Here is a 25,360-nt window from a genome sequence, read left to right on the forward strand (position 1 = left end):
AAAGCTGCAAAAAAAAATAAATAAAAAACGTAACCAATAATAAATCGTACTACCAGTACAATTACATAAGGGATTAATCAAGATAATTAGTTATCTGCACTGTATTTTGTTATCAATATTTTATATCAAAATAGGAATGTAAAGGGTCGACAAAAAATAAGGTAAATGGCAAATTATCATTGGAAATGTCAGCACTGATTTCACTAATCAGATTTTATCATTCACTGTTTATAAAATGTTTCATGTGGTTGATGGTACAGTAGCACTCCAAATGCAACCGGTGGTGCAAATGGGTGAGTAGGATAGGAGAAAGCCCAGCTGATTGGAAACATCTGGGTGATTGTAGGGAGCACTCCCACATCATCCAGCGCTGGCTGAGATTTGACAGTGCCCTCTGAAGTGACAGCTTTGACCTCGGCCAGTGTGCATGCGTGCAGCTGCCAGAGACCAGTCCGGCTGAAAAAGAGGACAGAGCCAGGCGCTCTAGGCGCTGGATGGTACTGCTGCTTTTTGATGGGAGCTCTGTTGACAGCCAACGTTTCAGTGGGGGTAAAATACAACCAGCTTGTTGATGAATTTGGTACCAAAAGTGACCAACTGCAACAGCTTTTCAGAATATTCAGGGCAATAGTTGGGACGTGTGCCATTACTGTATGTGTTTTTTTTTACTATGAGTATAGGCCCTATGCGTTTCTTGCATGCAGCATGATTTGTAATAGTAGATGTTCAACGTGACTCTATGTAATGCTGTTTTTACATCTAATTCCAGGAAATGTAATTGTTGATAATAAATAGTGTTATCCTTGTGTTGCCAAAAAAAAACCTCCGTTTACAGAGCAAAATGATCTGTTTTAAATCCAGTGATGTTCAGCAGATGTCATTGTTATTCCAAACAGATGTGTCTGAGAGAAGCAAAGACATAGAGAGGAGCATTCCTTATACATCTTACAGTACCTGCCTGAAACTCCAAAGTGGCAGACTGCAAATTATAAGCATTTAAATGATGATAAGCGGAACAGGCTTTGCTTTTGCAAACACTATTATAATGAAACACATCATTAGGTATTGCAGCTCTGCATCACCAGCTAATGACATTAATATTAATGTTTATGGTAATGAACTCTTTTTGAAGAGGGGACACTTATTTATATTCGATTCATTAATGTAATGAATGCAAGGAATGATCAGATAATATGTTCTTGTGTCCTTGATATGCAATGAGGAGTCATTAGAGTGACTTAAATTCAAGATAGGTATGCCTAAACTGTATTAATCTATGCAAGAATATAGAAACTAAACTCTCTTAGAAAGACTGCAGAAAACCTACAATGTTATAGATTAAACAAAGTAGAGTGAAATGGAGTTCATTTGCATCGGCCTCCTCTTTTCAGAGGAGCTAAAACTGCTTACCATTATTCAAAGATATCTTTTAATAAGGCCCAAATATGCGGGTGAAACCAATTTAACGAGTGGCCACCAAAGACGTTTGTCAAATGATCTATATTGAGATTTTGACTGTGTAAGCCTCTTATCGTAACTGCTATAAAAACACACATCATTCTGCTTCAGGACTGAAATTCAGAGATATGAAAATACAATAAATGTGACATTTTAAAGCTTGGCTTACTTGTTAATATGCAAAAACCATTTAAAAATTGAACTTGGGGAACTTAATAAGTGGATATTTGTGTTGAGGAATGAGATTCCCTCTGAAAAGGGAAAGAATCCTGGCTGACATTTTGCACAAGAGATCAGGCAGGGGTCCGGCATTGCAGGTCATTTGATTTAACTGCTAATCAAGCTGTATGCAGGTGCTTTTCTTTATTTAAGTGACACTTAACAACCTGCCTCTCTTCACGTGTTATCCAAAATAAAACTATTTAAACTTGTGTTGTGTGTATCCTCCTGATGTGGTGTTTTAGTAAACACAACAAAGGATTTAAAGATAATCACATCTGCATGGAGCAGGGGACAATAAGGACAACATCACTCGTACGGAAGAGCTTAATTACCTCAAACAAAAACAAAGGAGTGCAACCTCTTTAATTGTCTGCTGATAACCAACGCATAGGAGTGGAAACGCTGCACACCTTGTTCCACGGCGGGAGTATGCAGCATGATACAACATGTGTAGGTGTGCTTGAGCGTTAAGATAGTGTTATATATTTAACACATTTTCATTGTTAACCCCAAAACAACACAGACACCAATCTGACAGACACCAATCTGTCAACAGATATTGAAGCTTCCTTTTGTTCTTTAAATACAAATTAAATACAGCAGTAATTCTTGTGTCGAGTTCAATAAAAACAGTTTCCTTATAACCAGTCTTAAGTTAGTACTAATGAGCTGCTACAACATGGAGTTACAAAATCATATGGATGATTTCATGTATTGAATGAAAACTCTAATTGACACTAAATAGAGGGGAAATACAATGCAATGCCAGAAATGTCATACACTTTCTACATTATACCCTTTGTGTCTTTACACCGACTGTGTCGGCTTATTAGGCTCTCTGTCTAGTTCCGTAAACACTGCACACTCCGCACACAGCGCTCGGTAAAGATGGATGAGCAACACTCCTCGGTTACTAGCCACATTTATTTAGAAACAGTGGGAGAGTTTTGGAGGTGAGGAATAATTCCAGCCAGCGGTTGGTGCCCAGTTTGAGAGGGAGGAGGAGGACCACCATGGGTGCCTGACGTGATGAAGAGCATGGGCACATGCTGGCAGATTCATCTTGAGCCACAGAGAGAGAGAGAGAGAGAGAGAGAGAGAGAGAGAGAGAGAGAGAGAGGAGAGAGAGAGAGAGAGGGGCTCATGGGGGTAGGGCAGACAATGGCAGAACACAGGTTTAACAATAAAAAACTGCATAGAGTTGTCTTTGAGGTTTGTTCTGCAGCAGCACGGCGGCCTGCCACTGGTGAACTGTCCACAGAATAAGAGCAGCTTTATATTTTGTCCTGTCAAAATGTTTAGGTCATTCTATCAAGGCCAGCCTGTTCCATACAATAGCACAGTAAGTCTTCTGTTGGAAAACATTTCTGCCACAGCAACCTGCTATCTGTACTCTGTAAATGCGATATTATCGCTTATAGTACTGTCAGTAAATAGCCATTTCTGTCAGATTTCTACCCAAATAATTTCTCAAAATAAAGTGGGCAAGAATCATCTTTTTTAACATTAGTATGACTGTGATTTTGGGTGCAACTTGTCACTTTAAGTCTCACTATTAACCATTCACCAGCAATATAAAAGCATCTGATAAAAACAGTGATGTAAACTAAAATGTAGGTGTACTCAGATATACATTTATTAATTGCCAAACTCCTATTGTTGGTACCATACGTTAAACAAATTGTATTTCAAAGACAGTAAATTACAATAAAATGAAATAAGATATGTCTTCAGAGAGGAGGTTATAAGTGACCAATACTTTATATTAACTATAACTTTATAGACATTGTATCCATATTTCTGCTAACTACATTATAGTGTTTTTAATCCATAAATAAACATAACAATTATGAAGTAATGTTACAACTGGAGACTTTGTTTTCATCTCTTGATAAAAACAAGGTACTCTGCACCAGGAATGTGTTATTACTTTTATAATCACCTAAAAGTGTGGTCATATCATCAAACAAATGCATGCGTCTTAATCAGACTGATGACAAGTGCTGCATGGCTCCTCTAAAGCACTGTCTTGCATTTTACTGCATCCCATACAATTATCCTGATGAGAACTTGAAAGACCTCTGTTAATGTGGGAGTGTGAGAAGGCCTGTAGCCTATAGACCCTGCTTTCATTCATCTCACTAACATCAGGGAGCTCAAGCTTGGCGTCACTCAAAGCTTTTTTCCTTTGAAATTCCCCAGGCAGACCCACAAATTAAGCTCACTTCTGTTTGACCAAAGATGAGACCGGGCCCTGAAGTAAGGCAGCTTTCCCTCCCTTTTTCTCACCGGAGTTTGCAATCTATCCCTTAGAACTCCGCAGACCTATAAATCTCTTCAAAATCTCTCAAGTCATTGTCAGCCAGCTATAAAGAAGCACATGGAACATTCTTTCAGTCTAAATTTCAGTCCTGATGTGACAGTAAACACGGTTTGGTTATGAATGTCAAGACTGCAATTGCAAAAAATTGTATTTAAAAAAAAGGTTTGTTTATAGTAATGAAAGCGTACTGTGGACATATCCCAATGGTGATGTTGCCAAAAAAATAAAGGTACCAAGTTTTAAACTGAAAACATTGCTTGCCTGTCAGATATACAGTAAACATGGTCTTCTTGCTTGTGTATTGAAAATGTGGCATTTCAATCCATAAATGTAAATAGCTGGCTCCCTCATTTGTGATGATAATATATTGTTTGGATGAAGCTTGATTTCCAAGGAGAAAAAAAACCTAGTTTTTATATAAGCTGGTGGGTAGAATATATTGATTGAAGATTCATGAAGCTTGCAAATAAATATTCATTATAAAGTATGATTTTGAAATCGAAAACTTGCAAAAATATATTCCTTTTTTGTGTGGATGCATCCATATTGCATGTTTGTGTTTTTAAAAGAACCACGATGTTGGCGTTTGGTCCACAGACAGCAGCGGGATATGTGTGTCCACAAGTTAAAACCACCCCAATTTGGAGGACATCTCACGACAAGCAATCACTCTTAATGGGATTCTTCTCCTCCAGAAAGATTCACAAGGAAAGATTATCTGAATCTATTCTGAGCACATTCAAAGGCAAGGGACCAAGCACTCCCCTTGTGAGTTCATTATCATTCTCAGGTTATCCCAGGCCCAGTGAATCTGGAACGCAAATGAATTAGTGAGAATTAAGAAGTCTCTGTGGTCTGAAACCTCTCCAAATCTCCTCCAAGATGAAAGGTACATAGCCATGGCTTATGCACCGTCGCTCTCTGCGCCTGAGCCCCCTCGGTAGTCCTATATCTACAGACCCACCCCGGGACGATTCCACCCTCACACACACACCACCCCCTTTCAGAAAATGAAAATGGTACGAGCAGTTAATGTTGCCTAACGTCTCCTGACTGCAGGTTTTGTCGTGAGGGAGAAGTGCAGGACTGAGGCTGCCATCGCTGGCGATTAATTACAGCACTGTGGTGCTGGCACTTGGACATGGTTGATCCCTCTGCAGGCAGGGCTTCCTCTCATCTCAGCCTCTCTGTAGCCTTCAAAGGGCTCTCCACTGCCTGCAAGACTGAACCTAGGCCAGGTAAGAAAGATGCCATGGCTCCATTGTGACTGTACTTCACATATTTCAATGGGATTGTACAGTGTAGTATCATGGACAGCTCTTGGTCATCACAAAGCTGATTACAGTTTGTAGATAAAGTAAACAGGGCATATATTTAACAGCAATAATTCTGATTCTGACTTTATTGGATGTGATTTTATCAATGTGTGTTTTACAGAAAGGTCCTCAGATTTTCCCCACACCAAAATCCTCCATGTGCTTCACGACCATTTTCTGTATGGCAAAATAGATGAAATAAAGCAATGGTCTGTCCGTGCTCAGTATTTTTCCTCCTTCCCAACCCGTCAGGCCGGGCCTTTGTAACAGACTGCAGAGGCTGCCTCTCTCCCTCAGCTCATTCAGCATCACGCCCTGCCCTTGTGCTGGACATCAAATGACCAGCTCACCCCCTGAGGAGCTCTCAAGTTTCCTCATTTCAGCAGCCGCCTGGCTCTCCCCTGGTCAGCAGCCGGCCACGCAGGGAGAGGGGACATCTGCCTGTCTGAGGATAAGGGACAGGCTGGCTCACTATCCGTCTGTCAGCCCCTCAGACTGGACCCCTCACGTCACCGCTCCACTCCCTCCTTGTTATTCGGGAGAGAACACAGGGATCTGATATGAGGCATTGTTTGTGCCATACTGGTCAGAAAGAGAGAGGGGACTGAGGCCAATGCACTATAGGCATGATCAGCAACAGAAAATATCGCCGGTTGGCACAAGCTGCTTACAACAAAAAACCCTTATTAGAACATTGTCACTGGAAAATCTTCTTATATTTCATTTGTGACAGTTTATTTGATAATCTACGGACACATTGAGTATTAGAAACTTTTAAATGAGATTGTTTGCTATGCTGATGTAAACATGTTCAGTTCATGATTATTCAGTAATGATTATCTCTATCTAATTACATGCGGTTTTCTACATCCAGTTCCATCAGAGAAAGGCAGAGCGATCAATAGAGACATACAGTATTTGCATAAAAATCTATTTCCCTGTAACTGAGGGATCAAGCCTGAGCTCCCTGGATAAAGATGACTTTGGCCTTCTCGCCTGTCTAACCTGCAAAGTAATTTGTTTGCTTCCTAAATTTAATATTTGTTCTCTTCCTCTACTGGTGGGTTAGAGGGCAATATCATGTGGCTAAAGAAAGTGAGGAGTGTCACTGAAATCATGTACAAATGGTAATTACCACTCAAGTTGGTAACCTGCTGCTAGAGTTTCTTTTTAAGATGATTATGTGGAAACTATCCCAACACATCCAAACACCATTTCTACCAAGTTTTGAAACTCACCAAATTGTTGCAGTACATGCTCCGGTTTCATCATACTCATTTGTGTCTGGCTATTGCCAAGGCAAAACAGAACAATGGTGTAGAATCTGACACCCTGGTGCTCAGAGAGAGGCAGCGTACTGTAAATGATCCTGTGCGGTTGACTGCTGGCCAGCAGCCACAACTATAAGAGCAGAGGAGGACCGCTACGAAGAGCCCACACCTCCTGGACCGAGCCGGAGGTGAAGGAGAGAGTATCACACTCTCCTTGTCAGCTGCAAGGGTAATTACTGCTGGCTGAAATTACTCAACATTTGTTTATTAGCTCCCCAGAGCACCCTGTAAATAGATTGTCTGTTATAGTCCGATCACATTAAAACCCCGTGCTGCGCGAACCCCCCTTGCCTCCTGTTTGCTGTGAGCCAGCCTGCTGCTCACTTATTGAACAGCTAGAACCAAGGAGCCATGTTAAATGTGATTGTTTTCCATTAGCTACATCCTGTCTAATACCTCACTTGTGCGGTGCAATTACTGAATTCTGCCATGCAACATAACCTTCATTAGCTGACTGTAGAGTCCTGCAGCTCCGACAGCACCCTTACCATTTTTCATTTTTGTTTTTTATTCATGAGTGGGGAGTGAGTTTTAATTCAGTATTGATTTCTACATAGACATGTGCCTGTGCGTTGTGTACTGCATGGTTACCATGCTTTAAGTGTATGCAGTGATCGAACAAAACAAAAAAATCAGCAGGCCGTGTCTTTCCTTGTATTCATCCTGCTGGTTGGTTCCTGTCAAAGATGACATTCTGAAACATTTGACCCACCAAAAATGAATTATTGGCCAGAAACCATGTGACAGTGGAGAGCAATTCATTCCCCTGAAAATGTAAGGAGATAAAAAGCAGAGGCAAGCAATAGTCCTGTCAAAATAGAAAAAGAGAGAGAGAGAGAGAGGTGTGGATAAAAGAGAGAAATGGAGTATATTAATGTGAACGACATTTATATTCAGGGCTGTCTGCACAGAAATCGTTTCACACAGTTTGAAACATTATACCAAATAACTCATCTCCAGACAATGCTGAAACACTTTGGTGATAATAGCCCAAATGTTGCTCCGCAGACAGGGGCATTTGTAAAAGAGATATTTAGCTGTAAAAACTAAACTAAAACTAAAACTAAAACAGCATGCTTTGTGTGCCTGTGACAGGTAGAGCATGGCGCCCTGGGAGCCAGAGTAATAAAACGCTATCTTTCTGTGGCTTCTTCCCTCCTCCTCTAATGTTTCCCTAATAAAAGCTACCGCTGAGGTAACTGTGCACAAATAAGGGCCTAAAGCTGCTGGACATCTATCCGAGCCCCCTGGAGCCACATTACACACACCTAATGGCCACTCGAAGCTTCATTAGGATATTAATTCTCCACGTTTCTGAAGTGATTCCATCCATAATGTGACAGTATCTGGCTGCTAGCAAGACAACTTGTTGTTATTGTTGTCCCACTCCCTCCATTCCACCCGTTTTATCCCCCACCCGCTTCATTCTCTAAGCATATTGTTATTCTTATAGCGCCACCGTCTCAGTTTTCTAGCAAAGAGAAATCTGATAATACTGGGTGTCCTTTGAGATAGAGGCCAAAGGAACAGCTCTGAGCTCTGCCAAAAGTGTAGCTCCATCTGACCAGGGGAGCAGATGGTCAGGTCCACTCCGGGTCTGGGAAACAAGCAGCAACGCTAAACATTAGATGTCATTTTGCATTTTTAAATACACATCACCTCATCCCACCTGCAGGATGTCAGAGTCCAATATTCACAGCCAGCAGTCATGGGGAGTGCATGTGGCAATATTATATGTGTTTCTAAAAGACACTTGCAAAAAAAATCATCATTAGGTAAAGTTGGAGCAGTGACTCTGCTCCAACTTTACCTAATGATGATTTTTAACACCTTTAAAGACTTAACTCCCCCCCCCCCCTTATTCAGTATAAAATTATAAAAATAATGTTTAATGAATGGTTTGTTATAACTATAATGTATTTCCAAGCTTAGGATATTTTATTACCACTATACCTTCTTATCAAACATTTATTTGACACTAAGAGTTTAGATAAATAAGTTTAGATATAATCGATAAACACTGAAACTGCCCTTATATCTGCTCTAAACTACATTTGAATGTGACATGTTTTTAATTGGTTTTACTACATACAGTAGGGTGAATCCAAATAAAAACAAATTACCAAGTTAACATAAACACTGCTGTACAAAAATCAGTTTAGCTTTATACATTAAAAAACGTAATATCTTCATGTAATTTTGATGAAATAACCAAACAATAAAATAAAAGGCCAAAGTGATTGGTGTATTGATAAGATTAGATTAGAATTAGATATATGTATTTGATATTTATCCATCAAGTCCTACAACTCTGTTGACTGACTGAATTTGATATAGGACACATTGTTACATTACATTACATTACATTACATTGCATTGCATTTAGCTGACGCTTTTATCCAAAGCGACTTACAATAAGTACATTCGACCAGGAAGACACAACCTTGAAGAAAATAGAATCATATAAGGACATGAGGTTTCATAGAGCCAAACATTTCAAGTGCTACTCAACTGGCTTTAGATAAGCCAGTCCTTTATTAGTATATAAGTGCTCAGTTAGCAGTTCTTTGTTAGTAATTCTATCACTCGAAGTGTGAATTGTGAAATTTGTTGTCATTTATTAAGATAAAACTCTAAACATTTGCAAATTCCACTTTCAGACAGTTGGCGTTTTCTACTTTTATCATTTTAGTGATTTTTAATAAAAGATGTTAAGGTTAAGGTTAAGTTAAGGCTGTTTGCATTTCCTTTTACATAATAACAGAAAAGCTTTTTCAGAAGTCACCTCAGGTTGTTTGAACTTATGATCTGAGTTTTTTGGACTAAATGATTGATTGTTAAATAGTCCAGACATGAATCACTGTTGCAGACATAACTTCATTGTAAAGCCATGTCCTCACAATCCGATAATACAGAGGCAAAATGTATTCTATATTATGACAATTTAATTCCATCTGTGCTTTCACACCAATTAAACCTGAAGCCTAAAACTTCTCCACCAGTGTGATCCTATCACTTCCTTACTCACATCCTATATCTTGAAATAACACGGCAGTTTCTTGCAGAATATCAAAGTATGGAGAAATGAATTAGGAATACTTTAAAATGCAAAGAAATTCTTCTCTTGTTTCAAAGACTAGCAATATCAGAGGGTTCGGGGTTTGTGGGAGAGAGCCACTCATCTTTGTCGGTGAAGAATTCCATTCATCCCAACAAGGCTCCTCAAGATACAAGTGAAGTGTAGGATTCTGACATTTCTGAAGTGAAATGATAATTGCCTTTAAAGACCAAGGAGGGAAAAGAGAGAGGAGATGAAAGATAAAAGGTTGGAACTAAAGAGAACATTAGGGTGGTGAGAGGGAAAGCAAGCCACAGAGAGCAGCCACATAAATAGTCATGAAATGAGAACTTCTGCTTTGTATTGAAGTTAAGAAAGAAACATTCAGCAAGAGGCCAGCAGGCCAGACCAAATAATCCTTGACTGAGCCTCCCATTCTGAATCACATATTAGCTGCCCAGATTTTAATGTAAATATGCCATTATGCTGTCATTACAGTGATCAGACTGCATGGCTTACAGGTCAGCCCAGCCACTGTTAATTTTGCAGGCAAAAGCTTTTTTTCCCCTGTCTTTTGAAATGTTAATAACTTTCTATTAGTTAATGTAGCGTGACTAAAATTCAAATTAGACATAATTTATTTTAATATCTGTGACTAGCTTGTCTGACCATTTAGCGATGGTCTCCCGCTGAATACAAGACTCTAAATTGTGGTAATTTGCATTCGATGGTTGAGGCACGCCTTGTCTCGCACTGTTGTGCCGCTGTACAGTCAAGGATGATTCATTTTTGCTCCTTGAGGTACAAGTATCCAGAATTTAATAATACCCTCCGTCACATTTAATGCACGTGCTTTGAGCGGGGCAGTAATGCCGAGAATGACTTAAGAGAGAACATCATTAGGATTTGTTTTAAGTTACAGAGCAATTCACCATCAATTGTAGCAGAAAATGTTGCCCTTCTTTGGAGTAATATTGATGCCTGCCCTGCATGTCTGGATTAACCTGTTGACCACTCTTGACCCTCCTACCTGCCGCCCTCTGTGCATGGTGTTTGTTCTCTGTTGCTTCCTGCATACATCAGAATCAGAAACAGGTTTATTGCCAGGTAGGTTCGCACATACTAGGAATTTGACTTGATGTCATGGTGCATACATCAAATATAAAAAACAAGAAATCTAATATAAAACACAAAATATTTTACACCGTAATAAAATACAGTTAAATAGCAACATGGCAGCTTCATTACACCCAGAAATATCTACTGCTACTCTGCTGGAATAATACCAGGCTTTCTTGTAATCAGTTGTGTTATCTTTAATATTAACACTTTAGGTTTGGAATAAGTAGATCCAAATAAGGATACAGCCATGCGCTTTAAGCACTGCACTTTTGTTGATTGCCCATTCCTGAGGTGGGGTAAAATACTGCCAGCGTGTTGATGCATTTGTTACCAAAACAGTGACCGACAACTTATTAGAAAAGTTAAGGGCACATTTTTTAGATTTTCCCTGCAATATTTGCCTACTCATTACAGGTATTAGAATATGCGTTTTTACTTAAGGCAAGTGATATAAGTAGAAGGGTATTGTAGGTGAAGATGTTATTTATTACTGAAAGTATTTGTATGCACCAACTGAATTGTGGTTTAATAAAAAGCGTACAATCTAACAACATTATTCCCACTATTTGCTCATTTAATAAATGATTTGTACTGTTGTGGTTTGACAGTCCAGTATTACTGCCATGTTTTACACACAGGCAAAAGCAATCCATAGTATTGCAACACTGCCCACAATCTAAAAGCTGCAAAAAATAAATTAAAAAAACGTAACCAATAAATAAATCGTACTACCAGTACAATTACATAAGGGATTAATCAAGATAATTAGTTATCTGCACTGTATTTTGTTTATCAATATTTTATATCAAAATAGGAATGTAAAGGTCGACAAAAAATAAGTAAATGGCAAATTATCATTGGAAATGTCAGCACTGATTTCACTTAATCAGATTTTATCATTCACTTTTATAAAATGTTTCATGTGGTTGATGGTACAGTAGCACTCCAAATGCAACCGGTGGTGCAAATGGGTGAGTAGGATAGGAGAAGCCCAGCTGATTGGAAACATCTGGGTGATTGTAGGGAGCACTCCCACATCATCCAGCGCTGGCTGAGATTTGACAGTGCCCTCTGAAGTGACAGCTTTGACCTCGGCCAGTGTGCATGCGTGCAGCTGCCAGAGACCAGTCCGGCTGAAAAAGAGGACAGAGCCAGGCGCTCTAGGCGCTGGATGGTACTGCTGCTTTTTGATGGGAGCTCTGTTGACAGCCAACGTTTCAGTGGGGGTAAAATACAACCAGCTTGTTGATGAATTTGGTACCAAAAGTGACCAACTGCAACAGCTTTTCAGAATATTCAGGGCACATAGTTGGGACGTGTGCCATTACTGTATGTGTTTTTTTTACTATGAGTATATGCCCTATGCGTTTCTTGCATGCAGCATGATTTGTAATAGTAGATGTTCAACGTGACTCTATGTAATGCTGTTTTTACATCTAATTCCAGGAAATGTAATTGTTGATAATAAATAGTGTTATCTTGTTTGCCAAAAAAAAACCTCCCGTTTACAGAGCAAAATGATCTGTTTTAAATCCAGTGATGTTCAGCAGATGTCATTGTTATTCCAAACAGATGTGTCTGAGAGAAGCAAAGACATAGAGAGGAGCATTCCTTATACATCTTACAGTACCTGCCTGAAACTCCAAAGTGGCAGACTGCAAATTATAAGCATTTAAATGATGATAAGCGGAACAGGCTTTGCTTTTGCAAACACTATTATAATGAAACACATCATTAGGTATTGCAGCTCTGCATCACCAGCTAATGACATTAATATTAATGTTTATGGTAATGAACTCTTTTTGAAGAGGGACACTTATTTATATTCGATTCATTAATGTAATGAATGCAAGGAATGATCAGATAATATGTTCTTGTGTCCTTGATATGCAATGAGGAGCATTAGAGTGACTTAAATTCAAGATAGGTATGCCTAAACTGTATTAATCTATGCAAGAATATAGAAACTAAACTCTCTTAGAAAAGACTGCAGAAAACCTACAATGTTATAGATTAAACAAAGTAGAGTGAAATGGAGTTCATTTGCATCGGCCTCCTCTTTTCAGAGGAGCTAAACTGCTTACCATTATTCAAAGATATCTTTTAAATAAGGCCCAAATATGCGGGTGAAACCAATTTAACGAGTGGCCACCAAAGACGTTTGTCAAATGATCTATATTGAGATTTTGACTGTGTAAGCCTCTTATCGTAACTGCTATAAAACACACATCATTCTGCTTCAGGACTGAAATTCAGAGATATGAAAATACAATAAATGTGACATTTTAAAGCTTGGCTTACTTGTTAATTGCAAAACCATTTAAAATTGAACTTGGGGAACTTAATAAGTGGATATTTGTGTTGAGGAATGAGATTCCCTCTGAAAAGGGAAAGAATCCTGGCTGACATTTTGCACAAGAGATCAGGCAGGGGTCCGGCATTGCAGGTCATTTGATTTAACTGCTAATCAAGCTGTATTGCAGGTGCTTTTCTTTATTTAAGTGACACTTACAACCTGCTCTTCACGTGTTATCCAAAATAAAACTATTTAACTTTGTGTTGTGTGTATCCTCCTGATGTGGTGTTTTAGTAAACACAACAAAGGATTTAAAGATAATCACATCTGCATGGAGCAGGGGACAATAAGGACAACATCACTCGTACGGAAGAGCTTAATTACCTCAAACAAAAACAAAGGAGTGCAACCTCTGTAATTGTCTGCTGATAACCAACGCATAGGAGTGGAAACGCTGCACACCTTGTTCCACGGCGGGAGTATGCAGCATGATACAACATGTGTAGGTGTGCTTGAGCGTTAAGATAGTGTTATATATTTAACACATTTTCATTGTTAACCCCAAAACAACACAGACACCAATCTGACAGACACCAATCTGTCAACAGATATTGAAGCTTCCTTTTGTTCTTTAAATACAAATTAAATACAGCAGTAATTCTTGTGTCGAGTTCAATAAAAACAGTTTCCTTATAACCAGTCTTAAGTTAGTACTAATGAGCTGCTACAACATGGAGTTACAAAATCATATATGGATGATTTCATGTATTGAATGAAAACTCTAATTGACACTAAATAGAGGGGAAATACAATGCAATGCCAGAAATGTCATACACTTTCTACATTATACCCTTTGTGTCTTTACACCGACTGTGCGGCTTATTAGGCTCTCTGTCTAGTTCCGTAAACACTGCACACTCCGCACACAGCGCTCGGTAAAGATGGATGAGCAACACTCCTCGGTTACTACAGCCACATTTATTTAGAAACAGTGGGGAGAGTTTTGGAGGTGAGGAATAATTCCAGCCAGCGGTTGGTGCCCAGTTTGAGAGGGAGGAGGAGGACCACCATGGGGTGCCTGACAGTGATGAAGAGCATGGGCACATGCTGGCAGATTCATCTTGAGCCACAGAGAGAGAGAGAGAGAGAGAGAGAGAGAGAGAGAGAGAGAGAGAGAGAGAGAGAGAGAGAGAGAGAGGGGCTCATGGGGGTAGGGCAGACAATGGCAGAACACAGGTTTAACAATAAAAACTGCATAGAGTTGTCTTTGAGGTTTGTTCTGCAGCAGCACGGCGCTGTACTCTCTTTGCAACCCGCAGGTAAGAGTGAGGCAGAGAGACAACAAAAGACAGCTCAAGATTTTATGTGACTTACAAATTGACAAAGGGCTTTCAAAACATAACCTGCTACTTGGCCAATGTTGGTCAATTACATGTCACTCCACCATTCTTTTATTCCCCACTTCCTTCAGGGTGTCCCCTGTGTGGTATTGTGATAGAGTTGATGCTGATCACAGGCCCCGGCGCTCTTTGGTCCAGCCGGCTGTGAGACAGGAGCAGAGCTGGGATGTAAACGAGTGCATGCCTTTGATGACAGAGAGATGCATCCTTCTAGTTTGTATTTATGTATTCAAGCTGCCCTCTGCTGTTCGCATTCCCAATGACAGGAGATGTAACAAAAGAAATACACCAAGATGTACCGTTAAATACTGTGCTCAAAGTCAACGTGTGAAATTAGTAACACAACCCTGCGCTTTCATTCACAACCCTCTCCTTTAAAAATCCTTGCTGGTATATGTGTGGTTTTTTTTTCATGGCACATGTTCTTCCAGGATGTGATTTTATTATGAGGGTATTTATAGAGCAATCAAAGGACATATGTTAAGGGTTATTATCACTGCTTTTTCTAACACATGAGTCATACGAAGGATGCAGATGAAAGTGATAATGGTGATAGGCGGGGGTGCATTGAGTTGAAGACAGTAGTATATATAGTTGATTAGGTACCTATGGATAAAGCTTTGTGTGTCATTTCATTCAGATCCTTGCTTCATGTTTGACACAGACAGATGTCTACAGGGAGATGCTCGATACTGGTTTTCCAAACGTTCCAGCAAAGAAGCTGCAGAAGTTTTAATTTTAATTCATTTTTAATTATATGTATTCATTCTATTCACAAGTTCCTTTGTAATCTGTTTAAAAATGTCAATCATTGGCATGCACACAGAAGAAAACGACCATAATTACCTCAATCACATGTATTTGATTTAGAAATAAATGTATTCTCCCTCATTTTTTTCTTACTAAATTATCTTTAACCCCAATGTATGAAGCGATGCAATTTTTTCTTCGTACCTGACAATTAGATTATTGCTGTGATTTTCAGAAATGTGCGGGCTGAATGATAATACGTTTCTGAAATGCAAGTGGCCCATATGCTAACTAGGGCAACATATTTCCCCTTCACATTAACATATCATCAGAATTCAGTTACCTGACACAATTGCAGAGATCAACACAGTTGATGTGTCAGCTACATGTATGTGTTGGCTTGTAAAATCGGCTGCACTCAAAGTCAAGTGGATGTTAATGCCCCACAGACCCGTCTGTCTGATTTCCCTCATAAAGCAAGAGCACATTTGTGCAATAGCTGTCCTTACATCTTTTAAGAGAAAATTGTGGAGTTTAACCTCGCAATATTATCTCTCCTTTTTTCTTTGTGCAGGGAACAGGCGCATATCCACAAGGAATTTGGCACAGTCCACATAGTCAAGACGCTGATAATCCCAAGTCTTTGACTGCTGATAAGACGGCCAATTTAACATCATTATAAACCAGTAGTATGAATAGTAACGATTCATTAATTCAGTGCACAGAGGAAGATGATAATTCAAATGTAGCATTTACTCACAATTATCACACATGATAATGATTTCATTAAATCCTGCTCAGGTTTTGGCATTATAAACATAATTGTTACACAGTCAAAAACAGTTTAACATAATAAAATCGCAGAGTGTAAATTAAATGATGTCTGGGCTGCATTCGAGGGGTGAGGCTGGCAAATCCCTCTCTCAAAACAAATGCTGTTGACCAACACTATTATTACCTCCACACGTAATTACTTTTAGCTTTTTGGTTTAATTGCTTCAATAAAAATAATCTATAACGCTTTTTTAATTACACTTTCCGGGTGACCTATGTAAAGAGAATTTTATTATGTGCGCACAGTAATTACCTTGTCACAGTCCAGTTAGGGGCTATTGTCTGGCTATCCTTTGCATAGCTGCTACTGGCATGACCTGCATGCCTAACTACCTATTTACTGAGCTCATAACTTTTTCAATAGTTGCACAATATGTAAAACACGTGCACCTTCGTGCCAGATATTTTAAAGAGGAAGTCAGGAAGAACGAGTCAGAAATAGCAGCCAAAGCTTGGCTCAAATACAATCATTTTGTAAAAAGTGTTTTGGCAAGCCAGAGATTTTTACGAGGTAATGAATATTATATATATAAAAATGTACCATCATAGTATTGATATATGCAGTAACTGTTTTAGGTGTGTAATGTGAAAAGTGTTTTTCTGCTTATGTATTAAAAAAAGTGTCTCTGATTATAAGTGTCAAAATCACGGTTAATTAAATGGTGTAAATATGTATGTTGCTAATGAGTTGCTAATACATACACAATAATTGTGATGTTTTGGCAATCTCATAAATGGCATGCTTACCTAAATGTTATTGTGGCTCATAATTGCTTTTAGTTCCATTTGGTTGGTCATGGAGTGAGAGAGCAACACATTAGCAGTTACAGATTTTAAACCATATTTTGACTGCAGCCTTGTCAGGACACTCAACAATCTCCTGATTCAACGTTTTCATTTTAAGTTCCTTTTAAAATGTTCTGATGATCAAATAAGATATTTTCTGTTCAGACAATGTTACATGAAATGGAAATAGATTATATTAAAATGTAATAAATGACCACAAAACATACAAACAGGAAAGAGACAAGCAGCAAGTGTCAAAGTAAGTGTGTGTTTATTATTTCGGCTTGTTCATTGCCCCCCCCCCCCCTGATGACTAGAGGCTGCCCCTTCCTTTGTATGGGTGGCCTTGTCAGTCCTCATCCAGTTCCCAGCAGCCACTGTCTCCCCAAAACCTCAAGCCCTCGGTTAACATCAGATCCTCTTGAAATATTATTTTCAAGACACAAACATAAAAATATCAAACAACTAAATATGTGTTATTGTGTATAGCCTTTTTATTTACATGATCTAGTGAATTTGTTCAAATTACAACAGTTATATTACTTCACTGCAGCATTCAAAGACTGATAACTAATGTTTTTTGCAAAAACCCTAACCAGACAAGCAGAAAACTTGTACAGATTTCTAAACAAAATATTTAATTGTATATAGTATAGATGCCATACCATGCACTTAGTGGTCGATTATGTAAAATCTAATGCAATACAACGCAACAGCTCAGCCATTCATTCTTTTTATATTTGATTGAGACTGTCAGAGATGGGAGATTTACTGCATTATGTTGAGAGGTGTTTTTAATCTGATGAAATGGATTGCATTTTGTTGTGTACGAAAGGGGCCAGGGATTATATATTTCTATCAGCACTGTACACTAACACACACACACAAATAAAAGTATTTTTGTAATGATTTATGAAATAAATGTTGGCAATAACACATGCACACATGCACACATGCACTCAAATGTCTCTCTCATGATAATTGTATCTTTACCAATCTGAATTATCCACACTTTACATTTTACAATTTGAGTAAAAAATGAGCATCAAAAGCCACTAGAGAAACTCTGAATTAAATTCCGAACATCTGTAAGCCATAAATCATTTGAATCATTTGAGCAGTTAAGTATATGACCCTGCTGTACCACTAGCGCTGACCATGTTGAAAGCAGACTTTCAGAGACATTTACAATTTAAAGCTTTACTATATGAAGGCCTCAGAAACATAAAGCCTCAAAGCAGATATATATCGTCCTCAGAATCTCTGAGTGAGGGCTGAGTGGGGAGCAGTGGGACAGCCTTGGGACTGGGGGCCTCCTTTATGCTGGCTTGCCAGAGAGCCGCCCAAAGCATGGACAATTAGAGGGGTCCCTGGTGCCTCTTTGCTCTCTGTGCGCCTGGTGGGCTGCTCAGCAAGGCACCGGGGGGCTTGAGGAACTGACTGGGCTGGCTTGGCTGGCTTGGCTGGCTGGGCCAGAGGCATAGAGCTGGGGGAGGCCTGATCTCAATAATCCCTTTGCCCCCAAGAGGCTGTCACACCACTCACACTGCTGGAAGCTAGAATGGAAATGGACCGAGGGCTTTCTGAGGCTTTTACCCGCTAGACGAGCTCATCATTGAGAGACAGAGACGCACTGGGAACTCACCAAGGTTCAAACAGAGATACAAGTTATTTTTATAAAATGGAACCAAAGCCTTTGATTTGACATGCGGCACTGAAAAACACCCGTTTCTTCAAATTAAGGTACTTACAATAAATGTCATACACAAACCTGTAAATAGACCTACTGTGTAAGTAATTTAAAACACATTTCACTTGCACTGCTACGGAAAGAAAATCATCAGAAGTATTTAACACCCCATACAGCATAAGCTCTCATGAGATATGAGGCTATACTTTAAAGATGGATACTGTAGGAAAAGAGCAATAACCCTGTCGCAATTCTCCTCCGCAGCCATTCTCTGCTTTCATTAATGTACAATTTCTTGTAAAAATTCCCTAGACCATGGCATAATCTATTGGCCTGGTGGAGTATATACGATGTAGAATCACCTTGTTGTACAACTTAAAGTGAGCTGTCCCATATGAATATGGCCACAGTCAAACCCATTGGCCTAATTAGACCGACATGCCTCCGAATGTGAAGGGAAACTTAGTGCAAATGGATAAAGGTCTTTCAGCACTCTGCCACTGGCTGTCTCAGTCCCTTAATGTATTACCACCTGCACCCGCAATCAGCACAGGAACATTTAAATGACTGCGATTCAGAGGAGACCAAGCTGCAAACTGGTAGGAAATACATGAGAGATGATTTAAGATATTGGGTGTAATGAAGCTGACTGCTGGAAGGTCTGCTCTGAATGTGATGGGGGAAATTAGGGGCGGGAACAGGTCAGAGACGTACGTATACCGGGGGCAAGGCAGCAAAATGAAATGCAGAGCAGAAGTCTACAGTCCAACGTGCTGTTTACTCCGTGTCAGGTAAACAGCAACCACAGTGAGCGTTGGGTGTCTGTAAAGATGATATAATCAATGTTTTGTGTTTGTTTTCCAGCAGCTAGAGTATATTGTGGTTTTCCCTTCTTGTCACCTCTGACTGCTCTCTTCCCTCCCCTTTATAGACTTCAACACAAACAAAAGCAAATAGCCTCCCCTGACGTTGAAAATAACAATTTTTTATATACATTTCTCTATATATTGCTTAATAATAAATTATACAAAACAAACACAGAATAGAATAATCAAAAGTATTCAACAATATAAGTCTATGATGTGAAAAGATGGAAAGTTTGACAACGAGTAATGGAAAAAGGACAGCCTATGTATGGAGGCAGAACATGAGGAGATGGAAGACAGGCAACATCTGGATACGGCTTCTCAGACTGATGGCTGCTAACTGATCCCTGTGATTGTGATTGACAGGCACTGACCACAACTCTACTGGCCCTGGCTTCTCCACACTGCTGAGCACAGCAGGTAGTGTGAAGGCTCGCTGAGATTCCCAATAAAATGGACATTACAGGGAAAAACAACAGCCGGCCTCACAGAGGTGAATGTTGGGCACGTAGCACTCTTCCATCACACAATGTACCAGGGTTCACTGACTCTGCACTGTTTCAGGATTGCAGACTATAGAGCCACACTCAGGCAAACATCTTATTGAAAAAGCTAAAACGACGACAGTTCTCCCAATACATGCTCCTCGGTGTAACAAGAGCTCCCTCAAACAGAAGAGTGAGAATCAGATCATTTAGTGGTTGTGCAATGCTACATGCTACATGGAATTAGGTTAAATAAAACAGTAAAGGCTATTTGCTTCCTTTCTTTTGAAGATAAAAGCCTGCTTTAAATAAGTGTTTAGTGTTTGTCCTTGAAAATTGTCGAGCAATATTCATGTGGTTTCCAAAAATGAAAGTATATGTATAATGTAAATGGTTAATGTATAATGTAGGTTACATAAGTGTCGTCTTTATGCAGTAAATATTCCCACGAGCAATGAAAATAAATGCTCAAATCCATTTACATCCCTAATTTTCACATCCATTTAAGAGATGAATGCTTTGATACCATTGCAGTGTGTATCTGCAGTCTCTGGGGATTCATTAAAGTGAACATTCCTTTCAAAATATAATCTATTGCTTAATTAAACTTCCCAAATATGAAATTTGAACCCACATATCTGGAGACAAGTTACTGCTTTGTTTTTCCCTCATTTGCCCACTATTGTAATGAACCACTTGCTAAGATATATCTCCATTTGCATGTAAATAAAGCTTTTCTTCAAGCACTTAACAGTTTTGATTTGGATGATGTGTTTTTTTTTGTGCTGGACAAACCTCAGAAGAATAAGGAATTCAAGCCTGCTGACTGCTTAGTACATTTCACAGCTTCTAGCTCTGAAGCACATCATTACAATGTGTGAAATTGTAATCAGAGATGTTGTGAAGAAACAGCGATCAGCCAACGAACATAATTAATGTCCTCTGTCATAGAGATTATGATGGCAAATTTGAATGTGTAAGTGTTTTAAAGAGCAAGGAGAAATGCATTAACTAAATTACATAGCATGACGTGAATGAGCCATCATGCTTTTCTGTCAGTTGATGTATGCACAGATATCCTTTATTATGGGATGCCATTACTTCCCTTTTAATTGAACAGCGTTTTGTTTGGCACAGGCCTACTGAACTTTGCGTCAGCCATGCATAAATTATATGCATGGCTTCCTCATATGTGTCACAATCAAAGCAGATTTGGAAAGCACAAGCACACATGGCTTTGTGTATATTGAATATACATTAAAGATAAAACAAAACAAGAAAACCATTGTATATTCTCAAATTATTTTTTACAGGGGAATATTAATGATAACACATATACTAATATGTTTATAAGATATTGGACTGAATTAAGCCACAGCTTCATTGTAAGAGATGCTGTTACCTGGACAATGTGCGCTATAATGCTCGCTTGCTCATTAAAATGCAAATTGTGCATATGCTTTCACTTTCCAGTGCAATAATCCAGACTCAGAGTGTTTATCCAATCTTTAACTACACTATAAAGACAAGCTAGGGTTTACAATGTGCTGCTAAGACCAGGCGTATGCACCGACACATGCACCCACTTGCCCTTAAACACACACACACACACACACACACACACACACACACACACACACACACACACACACACACACACACACACACACACACACACACACACACACACACACACACACACACACATGCACACATTCAGGGTTATTATCACCATGCCACACACTCACACACACATAGATTAATATAGTTTGAAGATCAGGCTAAAAGTACTCAAAGTACTTCAAAACTATACTTGACTGAAGCACCATTCAGGACTCATTGTCAAGGACCAAGTTTAATGCAAATGTAGGAATATTTTTTGTATACCGGCTATCCTATAAAAATTGCTTTAAAATAAAGGTTATACATTTGAAGAGTCTTGGCTCACAACCATTGTATCACTGGAATTCACTGGAATAAGCAAACACTGGTCCAATACATAATCACATGCAGAGATAATGCTGCTAAGTTATCCCAGTGGTCACATTGTGGATGTCGTTAATGTGTCACTAATGTGTGTGTGAGGCAGGGGGAGAAAGGGAGAGAGAGAGGGAGATTTTTGCAAGGGAAGACTGTACACTTGGCACGGTGCCCAACAGTTGCCAGGGCCGTACTCTTCTTTCTGTCACCAGCGTTTGTTTCACAAGCTTCCTAATCAATTGGAATGCAGCCCCTGAAATAGAACTTGGCACCAGACTCCACTTCTCTTTTGTGCGTGCTGGTCAATGCTCAGAGAATACCGCCCGTCACCCATGTCACTTCCCAATTCCCCCCTTCAAGAGGGTAAGCAGAGAGGACATTAAACACATTTTACATTATTGGCCTGCCAGCTTGTAAGACGAGGACTCCTACTGTACCATAATTTACTCTGGAGTTGTTTGCAGCAAGTGTTCTGCCAGGTGTGTGTCCTTTTGTGTCCGGTTGACAGGCAATGTTAATGAAATCAGAGATGATGGCAGGGAGAATAAAGAGGACCCGTTAGGTTTGTCAGTGAACACTCTCACGAGGAGAACTGGAGTCTGCATTAATTCTAATTTACCTAAGACAGCACTGAGTGGGATCAACACCCAATGGACACTGTCATTAGTCCATTTGATACATTGTCAGGCACTGTGTTGTAAAGTGCTGATTTCTCTCACAATACATAAACTGTGGATAAACAACCCCCAGCAGGAAACCTGAAGACTGATATATAGGCTGTTGCATCAGCCTCTGCATGTTGCCATGTGCTCCCCAACTAATCAAGGGCAACCCGCTTCTAACTGTGTCCGTCTTGGCCTGCCAACGGATTCATCACTGGCTGGGTTAAACAGGAATAAAACACATTAGTGTCATGTTAGACTGATAGAGAGAAGTGGCTGGATTGGCTCTCCGCAATTGTAAAAGTCTGACTGCGTATTGATTTGTGCAACATAAATCTTGTTTTCCGTCTGCGCTAGTGAATCAGTCGTGACCCCTCGGGTTAACAAACATTGTCGAGGCTTTCAGCTGGCGTGTGAGCCAACAACGCCCATGCATTGCAATAGCCATGCCCCATCTTGTCATTTCTCAGCCTGCCTGGCTTTACTAATTGCTGGCAATCAACAGACAATATGATGGGGCTAGAAGAGGTGGTGGGTTTCTTGTGGTTTTTGGCTCTAACAAGGAGGTTTTGAGGCTCCTGCAGCCAAAAACTATCAACAGTGGATGTAAATTGGTCAGCAGGAGTCTGTGAGTTACAACCTGGATTAATTGGCACAAGGGGATCCAGCATGGCTAGCGCCAGATCACATTAAGCTGATGAGATTTGACTCAGTAAACTTTCACAAAGGCAAAGCCCTCGTTACACAGGCTGAATGGCACTACAGCATTAAACATAGCTTTTTTCTGTAAATCCACTTGTGAAAATAAATTCAAATACAGTGTCATACTGTATGAGCTGCTGCACAATATGCATTTACAGGGAAAACTTGGAAGACAGTTGTGTCTTTTACAAAAGGGCACCATTAGCTTGAGACTAAAGGTAAAGTATAGGCTGAGCTATATAATGACTTTAATATTTTGCCGGTCCCCTATGTCTACTTTTTGTTTTAATAAACCATGGAGACATCAGGTGTTAAATTGTTTAATCTTTCAGTGCTATATGAAATCCATTTGTTTGTGGGCTTGGAAGATTATCATTGAGAAAGTAATTACATTATAACAGGTGCCATCATCATCATTTATCTTTCTGACATTTAAAGACTCACTAAATGCCAGACTATTCCTCAGAGACCGGGAGCTTGATCATATGTGCTGTTCAAACATTTTTAATTACAGGATCTTTAAATTCTAATAGAGTCCATCTGCAAACTCAATCGCAAAGGGAAGCTTACGACGAAGCATGTGAATAACCTTGGTATGGTCTTTACAAAAGAGTTCAAACGCTGTAAATGGGAAATGTTTTGTTTCCTTTTTATTTAGGCAATCTGCCTGAACAAGTGATCAAGTTAATCCCATGAAATTGGACTCACATGGGTCCGGTAGCAAGTGCTTAAGAAGCCATAAATGTTCATAAGTACAATTGGCTAACATTAATCCGTACGCCTGCTGAGAGGGAGGTCTGTGCATGTGTGAGTTTGTGTGTGAGTTTGTGTGTGAGTTTGTGTGTGCGTCGGTGGATCGGGAGGGAGAATTGAGTTAGTTAAAGAGAGAGAGAATAGCAGAATTAAACAGTGAGATACAGAAAAGGGGGATGGTGTGTCTCTGGAGGCCCCCACACCAGTGCTCACCCTGCTGCCAGGCACGCTACACACACCAGAGACCTTATTTACCCAGCAGCCCCAAAGAGGCCTGGGCCCCAGATCTTATTTACTCAGAGCCTAGGCAACCATCAGGTGCTGAGGGGATCTGGCCAGCAGCAAAAGCAAATACCCCAGATCAAAACCAACCATGGAGGAAGAAAGGGGCGCTCAGCCAAAGTCTTGGTCAAGCATTAATGTTTACTCTTTGGTTCGAAGTGCTATGGATGGACTCCATTTGAAGAGCTCCAAATTGACACCCACACCCTGCACCCCCTTTACAAAAAAAGAAAAAGGAAGGAAATCTGATGGCTACCACTGTCTCATATCCATATGTCTGGAATACCTGCGGTAATGTGGACTTTTCTCTTCTTTTAAACCAGCACTGCCACCGGTCTTCAGGATCAGACATGGTGTCGGGGGAAAGAGAGATGAAGACGGAAAAAAAGCCCAGCTAATGACTAGCTCTTATGCATCAGTGCACTTACTAATGAGCTTCCAGGGAGAGGCTGGCAGAGCCGGAGCGAAGGCTGAGCCGGGATGTGAGAGGCCTGGGCCATCACTTCCCCGCTGTGATCCCTGCCTTCCCACTCACAAGGAGCCCCGGCTCCCAGCCACTAATGAGTGTTAGAGGGAGAGTCCAAGCTCGCGTCCACCTGCCAGCCTTCAGAGCCCAGCCTGCTGCAAGACAGTAGGGGTCAGACGCATTCCTGAGCTCTTAATAATTTACATCATATTGATTTCCTCACTGTTAGCCACTCTCACCTGCATGGGCTCTCACTTCCACTTTTTCTCTCTCTGCTTCTCTCTCCCTGAAATAAGTACATTCCACCAGAGAGAGGAGTTAGAACGATACAAAAGCATGTAACTTTGCCCTGTCTCCAAACCACTTAAATACAACATTCAATTTAATAGATTGGGGACAATGTCTGTGTCAGTGGGGACAGTGGGCACTCTGTGTATGTCAACTACTGGAGCATGGGCCTTAAAAATGTAAGGCTCATATTGTACTTATCATTACAAAGGAGGTATTTTTGCACATAAAACATTTGCACCATAAAAGTAGAAATACTTTTAACTTTCTTTGACATTCTAAAAACAAAG

This window comes from Pseudochaenichthys georgianus, chromosome 21 (genome assembly GCF_902827115.2).
Source record: "Pseudochaenichthys georgianus chromosome 21, fPseGeo1.2, whole genome shotgun sequence".
In the NCBI taxonomy this organism is placed as follows: domain Eukaryota; kingdom Metazoa; phylum Chordata; class Actinopteri; order Perciformes; family Channichthyidae; genus Pseudochaenichthys; species Pseudochaenichthys georgianus.